Source organism: Hyla sarda, chromosome 7 (assembly GCF_029499605.1).
Source record: "Hyla sarda isolate aHylSar1 chromosome 7, aHylSar1.hap1, whole genome shotgun sequence".
NCBI lineage: Eukaryota > Metazoa > Chordata > Amphibia > Anura > Hylidae > Hyla > Hyla sarda.
The window spans coordinates 219,476,254-219,492,049 of record NC_079195.1 but is presented as its reverse complement, the minus strand read 5'-3'; the positions used below and the strand labels follow the sequence as shown (position 1 = coordinate 219,492,049).

General features: G+C 42.8%; 1 protein-coding gene across 2 annotated transcripts in view; it reads right to left on the bottom strand.

Annotated features, from left to right (window-relative positions):
- Positions 1–15,796, bottom strand: part of NEGR1 (neuronal growth regulator 1) — a 549,860-nt gene that overhangs the window by 206,013 nt on the left and 328,051 nt on the right. The window lies entirely within an intron of this gene.

The window sequence follows — 15,796 nt, the reverse complement described above, 5'->3', positions numbered from 1 at the left end:
GCCTGCCTGTATTTTATTAAGTGATATCATGACATCCCTTCTGAGCTGTGCATGCTGCAAATCATGGGACCTAATAAGGGGAACTAACAGAAGGTTCGGCTCTTAACAGGTTCCCATTGCAGCCTGTGCAGGTGGAGAACTGCTCTGTTAACTCTGCACAGCTTATTAATAATGGAGCTCTTCAGCAAGCTGCGAACACTTCGATCATTTTTGGCTCTCTCTTAAGGATCCTGACAAGTAACCATAAGGCCCCATAGCAAAACTTGGAATAAGGCCGACTCCCCTATCACCGCTAGTGCTGAGCGCGAATATTCAAAATGCAAATTTTTACCTAGAATATCGGCACTTCAAGATTTCGTGAATATTTAGAATATAGTGATATATATTCATAATGACGATTATTCTTTTTTTTTTTTTTTTTTGTTTTTTTGTTATGCGAATTTTCATGGAAATTTTCATGCAAATTTTTATGCGAATATCGGCACTTCCAGACTGGACACTCCTATCTTTTAGGTGAGATATATTTGCGCTTGCGCACTATGCAAATTTCATTACGAATTTTCACATTGGAAAAAAAAATTACCAACATAGCGGATATGCGAATTTCGCGAACCTAGGACGAATATTCGTCCATATATTCTCAAAATATTGCAAATTCGAATATGGCCCCTGCCGCTCATCACTAATCACCACCGATCAAGTTTCCGACATAAAAAATGATGACTATTTCCCTCACCCCTAGGGTCCATGCACACTATGGAACAGAACTATTTGAACAGAATCCGCTTACAGCAGCCTAATAATGTTTTTAATGGAATTCTGCTGCACTGTTTACACTGCGGAATTTCCGTGGCAGAATTCGGCCTAGATCCCCTGATTCCACTGAAAGAATAAACATGCACATTTTTGGGGTAGAATCTGTCCAGAAAAGCCTATTAGCCAATGGGCCGATTCTGGGTGGTGACGAACAGCTAAGAAATTCAGCAAGGAAATTCTTTGCTGAATTTCCATAGAGTGCATGCGTCCTTCTTATTTCCCTATTGACTTCCAGCTAACATCTGGCTGCAATAAAAAATATTTTAAAAATGTTTTTAAAAACTTGGCTATTTTAAAAATTTTTTTTTTTTTTTTTTAAACTTGTGGAATTCTGCCTCAAATTAAAGCCCATAGACTTCTATGGGATTCCGCACTCCCATTCACACTTCTGAATTTCCACTTGCGGAATTCCGCAAGTGGAAATTCAGAAGTGTGAATGGGAGTGCGGAATCCATTAGAAGTCTATGGGCTTTAATTTGAGGCAGAATTCTGCAGTGTGAATAGACCCTAAATCTTACATTAGGAAAAACAGTGTGTCAAATTTTAGCTAGAGTGTTCCTTTAAAGGGATACTCCCCTGACCACAGAGCTCTCTGCTGACACCTCTGTCCATTTTAGGAACTATCCAGAGCAGGAGAGGTTTCCTATGGGAATTTGCTCCTACTCTGGACAGTTCCTAAAATGGACAGAGGTGTCGGCAGAGAGCACTGTGATCAGGAAGAAAGGAAATTCAAAAAGAAAAGAACTTCCTGTGGATCATAACAGCAGCTGATAAGTACTGGGAGGATTAAGATTTTTTTTTATTAGAAGTAATTTACAAATCTGTTAAACTTTCTGGCACCAGTTGATTTAATTATTTTTTTGTTTTTACCCCTTTAAAGGGTGAGTTGATTTCCTGCACTTCATTTGTCAGTGCCAATAAAACGTCAATGATTTACCGTAGATCTTTGCTTGTTGTACACTCTTTTTTTTTATTTGTTTTTTGTTTAGTTTTTATTTTTTTCTAAATAAAAGTATAATCAGAATCCTTTGTTATCGTTTTAGGGCTGTTATTTGGGGCTTTCTTAGCAGATTCGAAAAAAGAAAAAAAAACGAAGAAAATTTATGGCTGCTCTCTGTTGCAGGTGAAAAGTGCATACTAATAGAAACGGAGGAGAAAAAGCTCCCACGGTCTTGAGACTCAGTCTGACTAAATAGAAGAGGGAGATTTATTAGCAGTTACCAAACAGTGTGTGTGACTCGAACACTCTCTAACAGCTGCTTCCATGGATCATTTTTATGGCCCTACAATTTCTGCCGATGACAGCCACAAGTAAATATTTTGGTTGGCATCTGTAGAATGGATTTGGTAATGGGCAACATTTGTAAATGACGACTCGTATTCTTTCTTTCCTTTCTTTTTTTTAATTATTTTCTTGTTACTTTGAGAAAACTCCTTTTATTGCTTTTTTTGCTTTTCATTACCTGCGTGCTCTTGGCTTTGTGTTTACTTCTTGCCGGTTGACTTTGTTCCCTGGGTTGATGGAATTGTTTAAGTAGTCGTCGACTGTCACAATGTATAAAGTGTGAGGACTAATAGGCTCCTCTTCATCTTACAAGTCACCTATCTAACCCCCGGGGGTCTATAAAAGAAGTCATTGCTTGTAGAATTAGTGAGGCCCCTGGCAGAACATTGCTGGGCTTTACTCAGGGGGGGAACTACTGCTCTACGGAATTTTCCATGGCAACAGAATTAGACAATACAACTGTATGGCCTTTAGTAGGCAAGAGCAGAAAATGGTCATCAAAACCAACTGAGGCCCCTTGTTCCCAAAACAGCAAATGATCGTGAGGTCCACACTCCATCTAAGGGCCTATGTACCATAGTGGCAGAACATGCGACTGCTATGGGGCCCTTGGGTAGAGGGGGCTCCATCATGGTTGGTCCCATTCATTTTTCAATTGGTAAGAAACTGTGAAAAACTCATCTCTCCGCAGAACTTTATTGGCAGCAAATTTAAGGAGGCCAGTATTGACCAATGGGTCATGGAAAGCAAAGGCCAAATGTATGATCCACCTTGGCTAAACTCATCTCTCCAGAGAACTTCATGGTCAAACAATTAAAGGGGTACTCCAATGCTCAGCATTTGGAACAAACTGTTCCGAATACTGGAGCCGTGAGCTCGTGACGTCATAGCACCACCCCCTCATGACATCACACCCCACACCCTCAATGCAAGTCTATGGGAGGGGGCGTGACGGCTGTCACGCCCCCTCCCATAGACTTGCATTGAGGGGGCGGGGTGTGACGCCATGAGGGGGCGGGGCTATGACATCACAAGCTCCCAGTGCCGGCTCCAGCGTTCGGAACAGTTTGTTCCAAATGCTGAGCGGCGGAGTACTCCTTTAATGGAGGGCAGTATTGGCCAATAGTCATGGAAAGCAAAGTCCGAAGTGGACTGTCACGCCCCCTCCCATAGACTTGCATTGAAGGGGCGTGGCGTGACACCATGAGGGGGCGGGGCTATGACATCAAGCGCTCCCGTCACCGACCCCAGCGTTCAGAACTGTTTGTTCCAAACACTGAGCAGCGGAGTACCCCTTTAACAGAGGGCAGTATTGACCTATAGGTCATGGAAAGCAAAGTCCAAAGTGTTGACCTCACCTTACCTGAGCGCACATTTCCTGCATGTTGAGATGTCACCAGGAATAGACCTTTCTGTCCTAGGGGGGCAATAAAATGCCCATTGCAATATTTGCTATGGAAACCCCCTTTCTTTTGTGTGCTCCACTGCCTCCCTCCATACACAACCATAGTTGTCAACATTTTCTAGGACAATTTCAATTTCAGCTCCGCCCCTGACAACACCCCAGGAATTCCCTCCAATGTACAACTTTTGGGAGGGTTTATTTGAACCGTGCCTCTTTGAAGCTCAGTTTACTGGATTTCCCTGGAAAAATCCTAACATTGGGTATGTAGAACATGTGCAAGTCTACTTTTTAGTGCATCATAATCTTTTTCTTGCTACCATTTTGAGCAATATTTATCACCAGGATGTATCAATCATCCATCGTCCAAAGCTTAGCGGAAAGTGATCGGCTCCAAAGTCAGCTTCATCTAGGGTTCTGCTGGGCATCTGTGGCCTATGTGTGAGTTTGTGCCTAATGGAGGACCATCTGGTATCTGGACTTTTAGGGCTGGCACCTGAAGAAGAGGCTTCCAGAGGAAACGGAGAACCTCCTCATGAGGTGCTCATAAAAGCCTCAAAGGGAGGAACCTATTTTTTGAAAGGTCTCCAGCTGCCATAAAATCCTCCAAAAATGATCCATACTTACCTGCCTGATCCCCCGATGCTGCCATCCTGATGGTTCCCATTAAGCTTCTCAACTTTTTTCCTGGTGATATCTTGACATGCAGGAAATGTCCGCTCAGCCAAGGTGGGTCACCACCACTTTGGCCATTGATTGGTTTAATGGGCATTTCCTGTAGGACGGAGCAATGGGAAGATGAGCTACCGGCTGGATGGCAGAGTTAAGGGATCAAACAGGTGAGTATGTTTTTTTTTTTTATCAGCAGTAATTTTAAGAAGACTACCCTGTTACATAAGCTCTTGTACTGTTTCGAAGGAGTAACTTGGGTAGACAAGTTTCTTATGCCATCTTGAGTGGAATGCATGCTGGCGAACTTTCTGTGGGTACATCCACACCCATAGGGAAAAAATTGGGGAAGAAAAACTCTTTCTGGTCACCAAAAGTAATAGGATACACCGATGAGCCCTTCCACCCATTAGATCAGTGTTTTCCAACCAGGGTGCCTCCAGCTGTTGTGAAACTACAACTACACCAGCATGCCCGGACAGCCAATGGCCTGACATGTTTTGCGCTCTATAAGCTCTTCATCATACTTTTTTTTTTGTTTTGATCCTTTCTGCAAGCTGGAGAAACCTTTGCATGTTCAAGAACGGCTTGATGTGTCATGTCCAACAGGGGGCACCCACCTTGAGCAACTCATCATGTTATATCTTATAACACCCTGCTTACCTATGACCCCATTATTGTGACTAGGTGGGCTTTGGGCTCCTAGGTGTTGAGGGCCACTTGCTAATGCCACCAAAGCGACCCCTATAATTGCTCAACTCGTATGTGTAACAGTGTTTTCCAACCAGAGATCTACCAGCTGTTGCAAAACTGCAAATCCCAGCATGCCCGAACAGCCAACGGCTGTCCGGGCATGCTGGGAGTTGCAGTTTTACAACAGCTGGAGGCACCCTGGTTGGAAAACACTGCATTAATCTATGTGTCATCACAACATAGCTGCCCAGAGCTGTCCGCGGTCCTGATATTAAGTAGATATTTGTGCAGAACATTACAAAAAAGCGACGCGTCGGACCGAGACTCCATTTTTTATTTCATCACCCTACAAAAAGCGTAAGATCAATAACTGTTTTCCCGTGTAAAGACTCATACACATGGATGTTCGGCCACGTCCATTTGTCATGAAGTGAAGGGAATACAAATGGAGATTGAATTAGGTATCAGCGATCCGTGTGATATATGGACGTCATACGTGAGAAATACATTGCCCAGCACGACGCTTCTGTCACTGCTTTTGTTATCTCACAGCTTTTGCAGTTTTTTTGCTCTTTGCATATCGTTTGGGGATCCTACGTTGGGAACAATTGGTAAACGTCAGCCTATTTTGGCATTTAAGGCGATTTTTTTTATTTTTTATTTAACCTTTATTTTTATTTATTTTTATTTTCTTATTTCTCTCTGTTCATTTAGGCTTATTACTGCTTTTTTTATTTTTTTTTAATTTTGTGTGTGTGTTTTTATTGCTCGAAATATCACCAATTTTGCTAAAATGTACAACTTTTTGAGCATGTTTGTATTTAAAAAGGAGACTTAAAGGAGTACTCTGGCAAAAATGAACATATCCCTTATACACAGGATAGGGGACAGGTAGCCTATCGCTGGTGCTGAAGCCACCAAAATGTCATCCAAAAATAGGAAAAAGTGAGGATTAAACAAAAAAAAAAAGTAGATAACTAATATATATAAAGCAAATCCTTACATATAAAAGTAAGAAAGATCTGCTGGGAGCTGTAAATCACTGTCTATGTCAGTATTTCCCAACCAGGGTGCCTCCAGCTGTTGCAAAACTACTAGGCTGTCCGGGCATGCTGGGAGTTGTAGTTTTGCAACAGCTGGAGGCACCCTGGTTGGAAAACGCTGGTCTATGTAGACGACAAGAGCTTCTTCAGAGTCCTGTACAGAACACGTAATGTCCTGAAAAAGTAACATGGAGCCGCGCTCACCTGGTGTCCAAAGGAGCAGCTAACTGTGGCACAGGTAAAGAGTACAGAACATGTAATACCTCCCTATACTGTAGGGGGCGCTACCAGACACCAGTCAGTGCATACACTTCAGTAATACAGGTAAAGAGTAAAGAACATGTAATACCTCCCTGTACTGTAGGGGGCACTACCAGACACCAGTCAGTGCATACGCTTCAGTAATACAGGTATAGAGTACAGAACATGTAATACCTCCCTGTACTGTAGGGGGCACTACCAGACACCAGTCAGTGCATACACTTCAGTAATACAGGTAAAGAGTAAAGAACATGTAATACCTCCCTGTACTGTAGGGGGCGCTACCAGACACCAGTCAGTGCATATACTTCAGTAATACAGGTAAAGAGTACAGAACATGTAATATCACCCTGTACTGTAGGGGGCGCTATCAGACAGCCAGTCAGTGCATGCACTTCAGTAATATGGGTAAAGAGTACAGAACATGTTATACCTCCCTGTACTGTAGGGGGTGCTACCAGACACCAGTCAGTGCATACACTTCAGTAATACAGGTACAGAGTAGTACAGAACATGTAATACCTCCCTGTACTGTAGGGGGCGCTACCAGACACCGGTCAGTGCATGCACTTCAGTAATACAGGTAAAGAGTACAGAACATGTAATACCTCCCTGTACTGTAGGGGGCTCTACCAGACACCAGTCAGTGCATACACTTCAGTAATACAGGTACAGAGTAGTACAGAACATGTAATACCTCCCTGTACTGTAGGGGGCGCTACCAGACACCAGTCAGTGCATGCACTTCATTAATACAGGGGTTTTACAAGTAAAATACCCATTCTGATTGGTCGATTCTTCCGGCCATTGACATGTTTCACCGATCTGGACTGTCCATAGCATTGTATGTTGAGTCTGGTTTCAAGTTACAATGAACCAGAAAAGACGATTGTATGTTGAAACTATTGAGGCCATTGTAAGTTGAGGGATCACTGTACATAGGAGCCAGCGTTAACTTAATCTGCAATATGTCAACTCAATGATATGTAACCAGGATTAGGTCGGTGCTTGGAATACATACATTCGGGAAAGGGGAATCTTGGTTCTTGAAGAACGGAGAAGGTTTTATTTACTAAAGCCTAATCTTGCATGAGTGGCGCTATTTACTTTCCTCTGGTACAGTGCGCAGGATGATACATTTAATCAATCCACTCATCCTGCATTTTCACAACTCATTTCATGTGGCTTAGTCAGCCGTATAACATGTTAACCGTCCTCTTGGCTCGCGCGGCTGCCGAGATGTTCCGTTCGTTGAAGTGGATATGCTTTCTCTTTAATTCCTATCCCCAGAACGGCCTCCCGCCTGCTGCAACATCTTCTCTACCGGAATGTTTCAAGACTCCGGCAACAATCGGCCGGGACGCCGTGATTTGCAGCTATAATCTTCTCCGAGATTACCAGAATGTGCAACCAAATCAAATCATGTTCTTGTGTTCAACGGCTCGGCGGGTCCTGAGCCGGAGCAGATTTTTTAATGTGTCGGGTGAGGTGAGACGGGTTTTTCATGTCTTTTAACTAAATTCCCTCTGCCTGATACCAGGAAGATGCACGGCGAGAAAAAAGACAGAAGAAAACACGAGAACTAATAGAAAACAAGGGGAATTGAACAGCATATTTGATAGCAAACATAACACTTTGCAAACAAGCAGAGTCGTCTTTTTTCTGCAGTATAATGTGTAGGGATGTGCAGGAAGAATAAAACGTAGACATGGAACAGGCCCCACTCCATCATGACCAGCAGCAAAATCAGAAAAGGGAATGCTTATGAATATTTTTGGTCTCCCTAATGCACAAGGAAAATACACACAGTGATGTCACAGTACAAAGATAATACACATAGTGATGTCACAGTACAGGGATAATACACACAGTGAGGTCACAGTACAGGGATATTATACACAGTGATGTCACAGTACAGGGATAATACACACAGTGATGTCACAGTACAGGGATAATACACAGTGATCACAGTACAGGGATAATATACACAGTGATGTCACAGTACAGGGATAATACACAGTGATGTCACAGTACAGGGATAATACACAGTGATGTCACAGTACAGGGATAATACACAGTGATGTCACAGTACAGGGATAATATACACAGTGATGTCACAGTACAGGGATAATATACACAGTGATGTCACAGTACAGGGATAATACACAGTGATGTCACAGTACAGGGATAATACACAGTGATGTCACAGTACAGGGATAATACACACAGTGATGTCACAGTGCAGGGATAATACACAGTGATGTCACAGTACAGGGATATTATACACAGTGATGTCACAGTACAGGGATAATACACACAGTGATGTCACAGTACAGAGATAATACACAGTGATGTCACAGTACAGGGATAATACACAGTGATCTGTTTCTATCTTTGCAGATGACACCAAGCTTTGTAGCACGGTACAGTCTATAGAGGATGTGCATAAGTTACAAGATGACTTGGATAGACTAAGTGTCTGGGCATCCACTTGGCAAATGAGGTTCAATGTGGATAAATGTAAAGTTATGCATCTGGGTACTAATAACCTGCAGCATCGTATGTCTTAGGGGGGATTAAACTGGCAGAGTCACTGGTAGAGAAGGATCTGGGTGTACTTGTAGATCACAGACTACAGAATAGCATGCAATGTCAGGCTGCTGCTTCCAAAGCCGGCAGGATATTGTCATGTATCAAAAGAGGCATGGACTCAAGGGACAGGGACATAATACTCCCCCTTTATAAAGCATTGGTACGGCCTCACCTGGAATATGCTGTTCAGTTTTGGGCACCTGTCCATAAAAGGGACACTGCGGAGTTGGAAAGGGTGCAGAGACGCGCGACTAAACTAATATGGGGCATGGAACATCTTAGCTATGAGGAGCGATTAAAGGAGTTACAATTGTTTAGTCTTGAGAAGAGACGTTTAAGGGGGGATATGATAAACGTATATAAGTACATTAATGGCCCATACAAAAAATATGGAGAAAAACTGTTCCAGGTTAAACCCCCCCAAAGGACGAGGGGGCACTCCCTCCGTCTGGAGAAGAAAAAGTTTAGTCTCAAGGGGCGACACGCCTTCTTTACCGCGAGGACTGTGAATTTATGGAACAGTCTACCTCAGGAACTGGTCACAGCAGGAACAATTAACAGCTTTAAAACAGGGTTAGATACATTCCTGGAACAAAATAACATTAATGCTTATGCAGAATTATAAAATCCCATCCCTTCCCCAATATCGCGCCACACCCCTACCCCTTAATTCCCTGGTTGAACTTGATGGACATATGTCTTTTTTCGACCGTACTAACTATGTAACTATGTAACTATGTCACAGTACAGGGCTAATACAAACAGTGATGTCATAGTACAGGGATAATACACACAGTGATGTCACAGTGCAGGGATAATACACACAGTGATGTCACAGTACAGGAATAATACACAGTGATGTCACAGTGCAGGGATAATACACAGTGAGGTCACAGTACAGGGATAATATACACAGTGATGTCACAGTACAGAGATAATACACACAGTGATGTCACAGTACAGGGAGTGATGTCACAGTACAGGGATAATACACAGTGATGTCACAGTACAGAGATAATACATACAGTGATGTCACAGTACAGGGATAATACACACAGTGATGTCACAGTACAGGGATAATACACACAGTGATGTCACAGTACAGGGATAATACACACAGTGATGTCACAGTACAGGGATAATATACAGTGATGTCACAGTACAGGGATAATACACAGTGATGTCACAGTACAGGGATAATACACACAGTGATGTCACAGTACAGGGATAATACACACAGTGATGTCACAGTACAGGGATAATACATACAGTGATGTCACAGTACAGGGATAATACACACAGTGATGTCACAGTACAGAGATAATACACACAGTGATGTCACAGTACAGGGATAATATACACAGTGAGGTCACAGTACAGGGATAATACACAGTGATGTCACAGTACAGGGATAATACACACAGTGAGGTCACAGTACAGGGATAATACAGACAGTGATGTCACAGTACAGAGATAATACACACAGTGACGTCACAGTACAGGGATAATACACACAGTGATGTCACAGTACAGAGATAATATACACAGTGATGTCACAGTACAGGGATAATACACAGTGATGTCACAGTACAGGGATAATACACAGTGATGTCACAGTACAGGGATAATACACACAGTGACGTCACAGTACAGGGGTAATACACACAGTGACGTCACAGTACAGGGATAATACACACAGTGATGTCACAGTACAGGGATAATACACAGTGATGTCACAGTACAGGGATAATATACACAGTGATGTCACAGTACAGGGATAATACACAGTGATGTCACAGTACAGGGATAATACACAGTGATGTCACAGTACAGGGATAATAGACACAGTTATGTCACAGTACAGGGATAATACACAGTTATGTCACAGTACAGGGATAATACACAGTGATGTCACAGTACAGGGATAATACACAGTGATGTCACAGTACAGGGATAATACACACAGTGATGTCACAGTACAGGGATAATACACAGTGATGTCACAGTACAGGGATAATGCAGCTGTAGACACCCTGTTTGGGAAACACTGTATTACCCACTGGTTCAAGCTTATATGTGAGTCTGTATGTTCTCCCAGGTGTGTTATTTGAGGTTTCATTGCCCAAACCCTGTAACAGGGCCTCCGACTTTGAAGCCTTGGTAACCTACTAGGTAACATAGGGGCCCCTCAGATTTCAGAGCCTGATACAATAGTTACTTTCCTTCACCCTCCACTTGTTTGCATAGGGTTCCTGTGATATACAGTGGGGATTTAGAGCGAGCTCCCCGGGGACGGGACTAATGTACGATCTCTATGCCGTGCTCTGTATGAGGAGAGTTTTACATATATTATAAATGTGCATTCTGCTTCCTGGTGTGGAATATATATGCACACTGGCTTGTAGCCCAGGATATACCATGTGTTGATTCCTTCTTACAATGCGACTAGCATACTGTCCTATCATTATCTGTAAAAATACAGATTGTTGGTTTGGCGCTTCCTACAGAAACACTTTACAAAAGAGGAGAAATCTCTTATGCTCAGAGAAGTGGCGACAAAACAGGGAGCAAAAATAATGGTCCAAGCAGAGGTGTCCTGGACACTCCACTCATAGTAACTTAAAGAGTACCTGTCATGATATTGTTACATTTTATAATTATATATTATGCTCCCAGGTCACTGCCCCATATGATAAACCACCCCCTGCCTTTATTTTTATTATTTTTTAGTTGTCTACCTTGATATTGCTCTGTATTTTCTGCTCAGTCAGATTCACAGACTGGGAAGGGGCGTTCCCCAGCAGGCGTGACATCATCTGAAGCCATACAGGGGAGAACTTCCTCCCTCACTCTGCTACACACAGCCCAGAGCAGTTCAGTGTGAGATGAGCTATGATTGGCTAAGGCTGCACACACACCCCTCAGCATTTCCTGATTTTGGACTTCTGCCAGGCTAGCAGGAGTCCAAAGTATGTGCAAAATATGGAGAAATGTGCTCTGGACAATTAGGGAGACACCTAGTGGCAGCTTTTTAAAGCACAAATAAAACATGGAAAACTTAATTTTGTTTTTTAAACAAAGTACATTAGAAAGATCTTTTGCTAGTGCAATAGCAAAAAATTGTTATAATGTCAGTGCCCAATATACTAATGTGGGGGTCTACTGATTCTTTCTCAACATCAGATGTCGGTGGAAAGAAGGATCAACTGAGGAGTCTGGAGGTGTTTGGCAGTGGCTAACCTCCCCTCTTTCCTTTTAGAATACATAAGATTGCTATGGGGCCCTTGGAAAAAGGGGGCTCCATCTTGGTTGGACCTTTCTGACCTAGGGGGCAAAAATCAAATGCCAGAATACATAAGCAAACATCTGTATGTCTGGTCCTATATTATACCCAGGGGGTCTGGAATTGTTTAGGGGATCTACGGTCAGTATTTATTCTGGAGTGTAAAACAGTGTTTCCCAACCAGGGTGCCTCCCACTGTTGCAAAACTACAACTCCAAGCATGCCTGCATGTGCAGCCTCAGCCGATCAGAGCTCATCTCACACTGAACTGCTCTGGGCTGTGTGTAGCAGAGTGAGGGAGGAAGTTGTCCCCTGAATGGCTTCAGATGATGTCACGCCTGCTGGGGAACGCCCCTTCCCAGTCTGTAAATCTGACTAAGACTGAGAAGAAAATACAGAGCAATATCAAGGTAGAAAACTAAAAAATAATAAAAATAAAGGCAGGGGGTGGTTTGTCATGATGGGGGCAGTGAATTGGTAGGATTATAAAATGTATCAAGTTAATGAGAGGCTCTCTTTAAACAATTGGAAAGGGGTACCAGTTACTCCTCATGTGCCTACTATCAGAAATCCTTAAAGGGGTATTCCGCCCCTAGACATCTTATCCCCTATCCAAAGGATAGGGGATAAGATGTCAGATCACCGCGGTCCCGCTGCTGGGGACCCCCGGGATCCCCGCTGTGGCACCTGCTCTCATTACAGCACAGAGCGAGTTCGCTCTGTGCGTAATGACGGGCGATACGGGGGACGGAGCAGCGTGATGTCATGGCGCCGCCCCTCGTGACATCACGGCCCGTCCCCTTAATGCAAGTCTATGGGAGGGGGCGTGACGACTGCCATGCCCCCTCCCATAGACGTGTATTGAAAGGGGCGGGCCGTGACATCACGAGGGGCGGAGCCGTGACGTAACGATGCTCCGGCCCCTGTACCGCCCATCATTAGGTGCAGAGCGAACTCGCTCTGTGCTGTAATGATAGCGGGGTGCTGCAGCTGGGATCCCAGGGGTCCCCAGCAGCGGGACCGCGGCGATCTGACATCTTATCCCCTATCCTTTGGATAGGGAATAAGATGTCTAGGGGCGGAATACCCCTTTAATTCGTCATATACATTCTTAGCTCCTAAGCGGTGGCTCTGTATGTCAGTGCCGCTATACAGTATGTTCCCAAATACAGTTGTTGACTGGTATGCAGACACTAAATGGATCTTTCAGTCTCATATAAAAATAAATACTTATCCAGGAAAGTACTCAGTAAAGTGACACCAATGTGCATATGGGGCCCGTGGGAAGTGGGAGCCAATTTTAAGTAGCCCATGTCAACACACACAGGCAAGTAGTCTCCATAGATTTATAAGCTAGGAACTTGTAATGATAATTTTTTTAGGTTTTGTTATTTATTAGGTTTTCGTGTGATTAGTCTCCACAGGTGCCGCAATAAGTACAAAATGTATCCAATGGGATGAAGGCACCAGGACCTCCTGGTTCCAGCAATCAGGAGTGTGGTCTAAAACATCACCTAAAAAGAGCTTTATTTTTCTTCAGTTTATCACCTTACCTTTTGTTCTAAACACTTTCAAATGGTTTTCGGCTCCCATTGTCAAGATGGGAACATATCCAGATGCTGAAGATCCATCCCAACTAAGTCCATCCAACAAAGGTACATTGGAGAAGAGAATGGAACACTGTAACAAACCCTACACTTGTGTTAGATGGACATTTTCAGAAAGGGTTTTTAGTGTCTGGACACATTAATTTAGAGAGATCTAAAAAATGGGAACCAAGAACCTGTGGGGATATTTAGGGAAAGGAGATCTTAAAATAGTGAGGAACTAAAGACAGAAAACCCAGAAAATCTCTAATTTGCCTTTCATTTACATTATAAACCACAAACAAGAAATCACCTAAGAAACCAGTCTTTGCGTTGGTTGGTAGCCCCACTATCTGATTGAGTTGTGGTAATAGTTGCATGGCACGAATTGTGCAATATTTCCACAAGGAAACCCAAGCTTTGCCACCATCTTGCTTCTGGCATCCCATACATTGAAGAACGTCTAAGCTCTTATTGAGATATACAGATAAAGTAATCTACAATAGGGCTTCTCACTCTTTTTCTAGTGAAGCCTCGCCAGCCAGAAGATGCTGATGCCCGGGCTTTAGTCCATTCGAAAATATTTGATATTTGGATTTCTGAACCCAGCAAATCATTAAAAAAGGAATAAGAGCTGGTGGCTGAACCAGAACCTGGAGCCACCATAGGAAGCCCCGAACAGCGTATGATCATTTCTGTCACAACGTCTCCCCCAGCTGCGTCTCACCACGATTCGGCAGGGGGCCTCACAGTCTGAGAAATTCTGATCTACAGGACATATTCTTACATGAAACATTTTGGAACATAATTAATTTCCCTCCCTACACAATGGAGCGTTTAATTTGTCTTCTTCAATCACTTGCTGTTATTGCTGCCTGCCATGAGACTCAATGTCAGCGTGTGGACCTTCCTGGAGAGCAGCTGTTTCCATAGCAGCACAATGCTCATTTAAGATATTTATATACATATAGTGATTGAGATATATATATATATATATATATATATATATATATATATATATATATATATAGTGTATATCAGTGTATTGTCTGAGAAGGATTTACACAGTTTTATAAATAATTAGCTTTGAAATGAGGGTAGGAACACAAATGGTTGGATAAAAGAGAGATATCTTAGTGAAGATAGATTGTTGGTATCGTCGGCATTATTTATGGAGTTGTATAGAAATGTTTTGCCCTTTTCTATAAAAATAAGTTGGGATGAATCAGTACCATATCCATATTTTGATTATACAGCTCCAATGGGTTGGGGGTGACAAAATGGTCATCTAGGTCTCATTGAGTGTTGACCACCAACAGCTTCTGCTCATATACAATGTCATCTACATCTTGTTGAGCATTGACCACCTTCAACTTCTGCTCATATACATTGACATCTACATCTTGTTGGGCATTGACCACCTTCAACTTCTGCTCATACACATTGTCATCTACATCTTGTTGGGCATTGGCCACCTTCAACTTCTGCTCATATACATTGACATCTACATCTTGTTGGGCATTGACCACCTTCAACTTCTGCTCATACACATTGTCATCTACATCTTGTTGGGCATTGGCCACCTTCAACTTCTGCTCATATACATTGTCATCTACATCTTGTTGGGCATTGACCACCTTCAATTTTTGCTCATATACATTGTCATCTACATCTTGTTGGGCATTGACCACCTTCAACTTCTGCTCATATACATTGTCATCTACATCTTGTTGGGCATTGACCACCTTCAACTTCTGCTCATACACATTGTCATCTACATCTTGTTGGGCATTGACCACCTTCAATTTTTGCTCATATACATTGTCATCTACATCTTGTTGGGCATTGACCACCTTCAACATCTGCTCATATACATTGTCATCTACATATTGTTGGGCATTGACCACCTTCAACATCTGCTCATATACATTGTCATCTACATCTTGTTGGGCATTGACCACCTTCAACTTCTGCTCATATACATTGTCATCTACATCTTGTTGGGCATTGACCACCTTCAACTTCTGCTCATACACATTGTCATCCACATCTTGTTCGGCATTGACCACTTTCAACATCTGCTCATATACATTGTCATCTACATCTTGTTGAGCACTGACCACCTTCAACTTCTGCTCATATACATTGTCATCTACATCTTGTTGG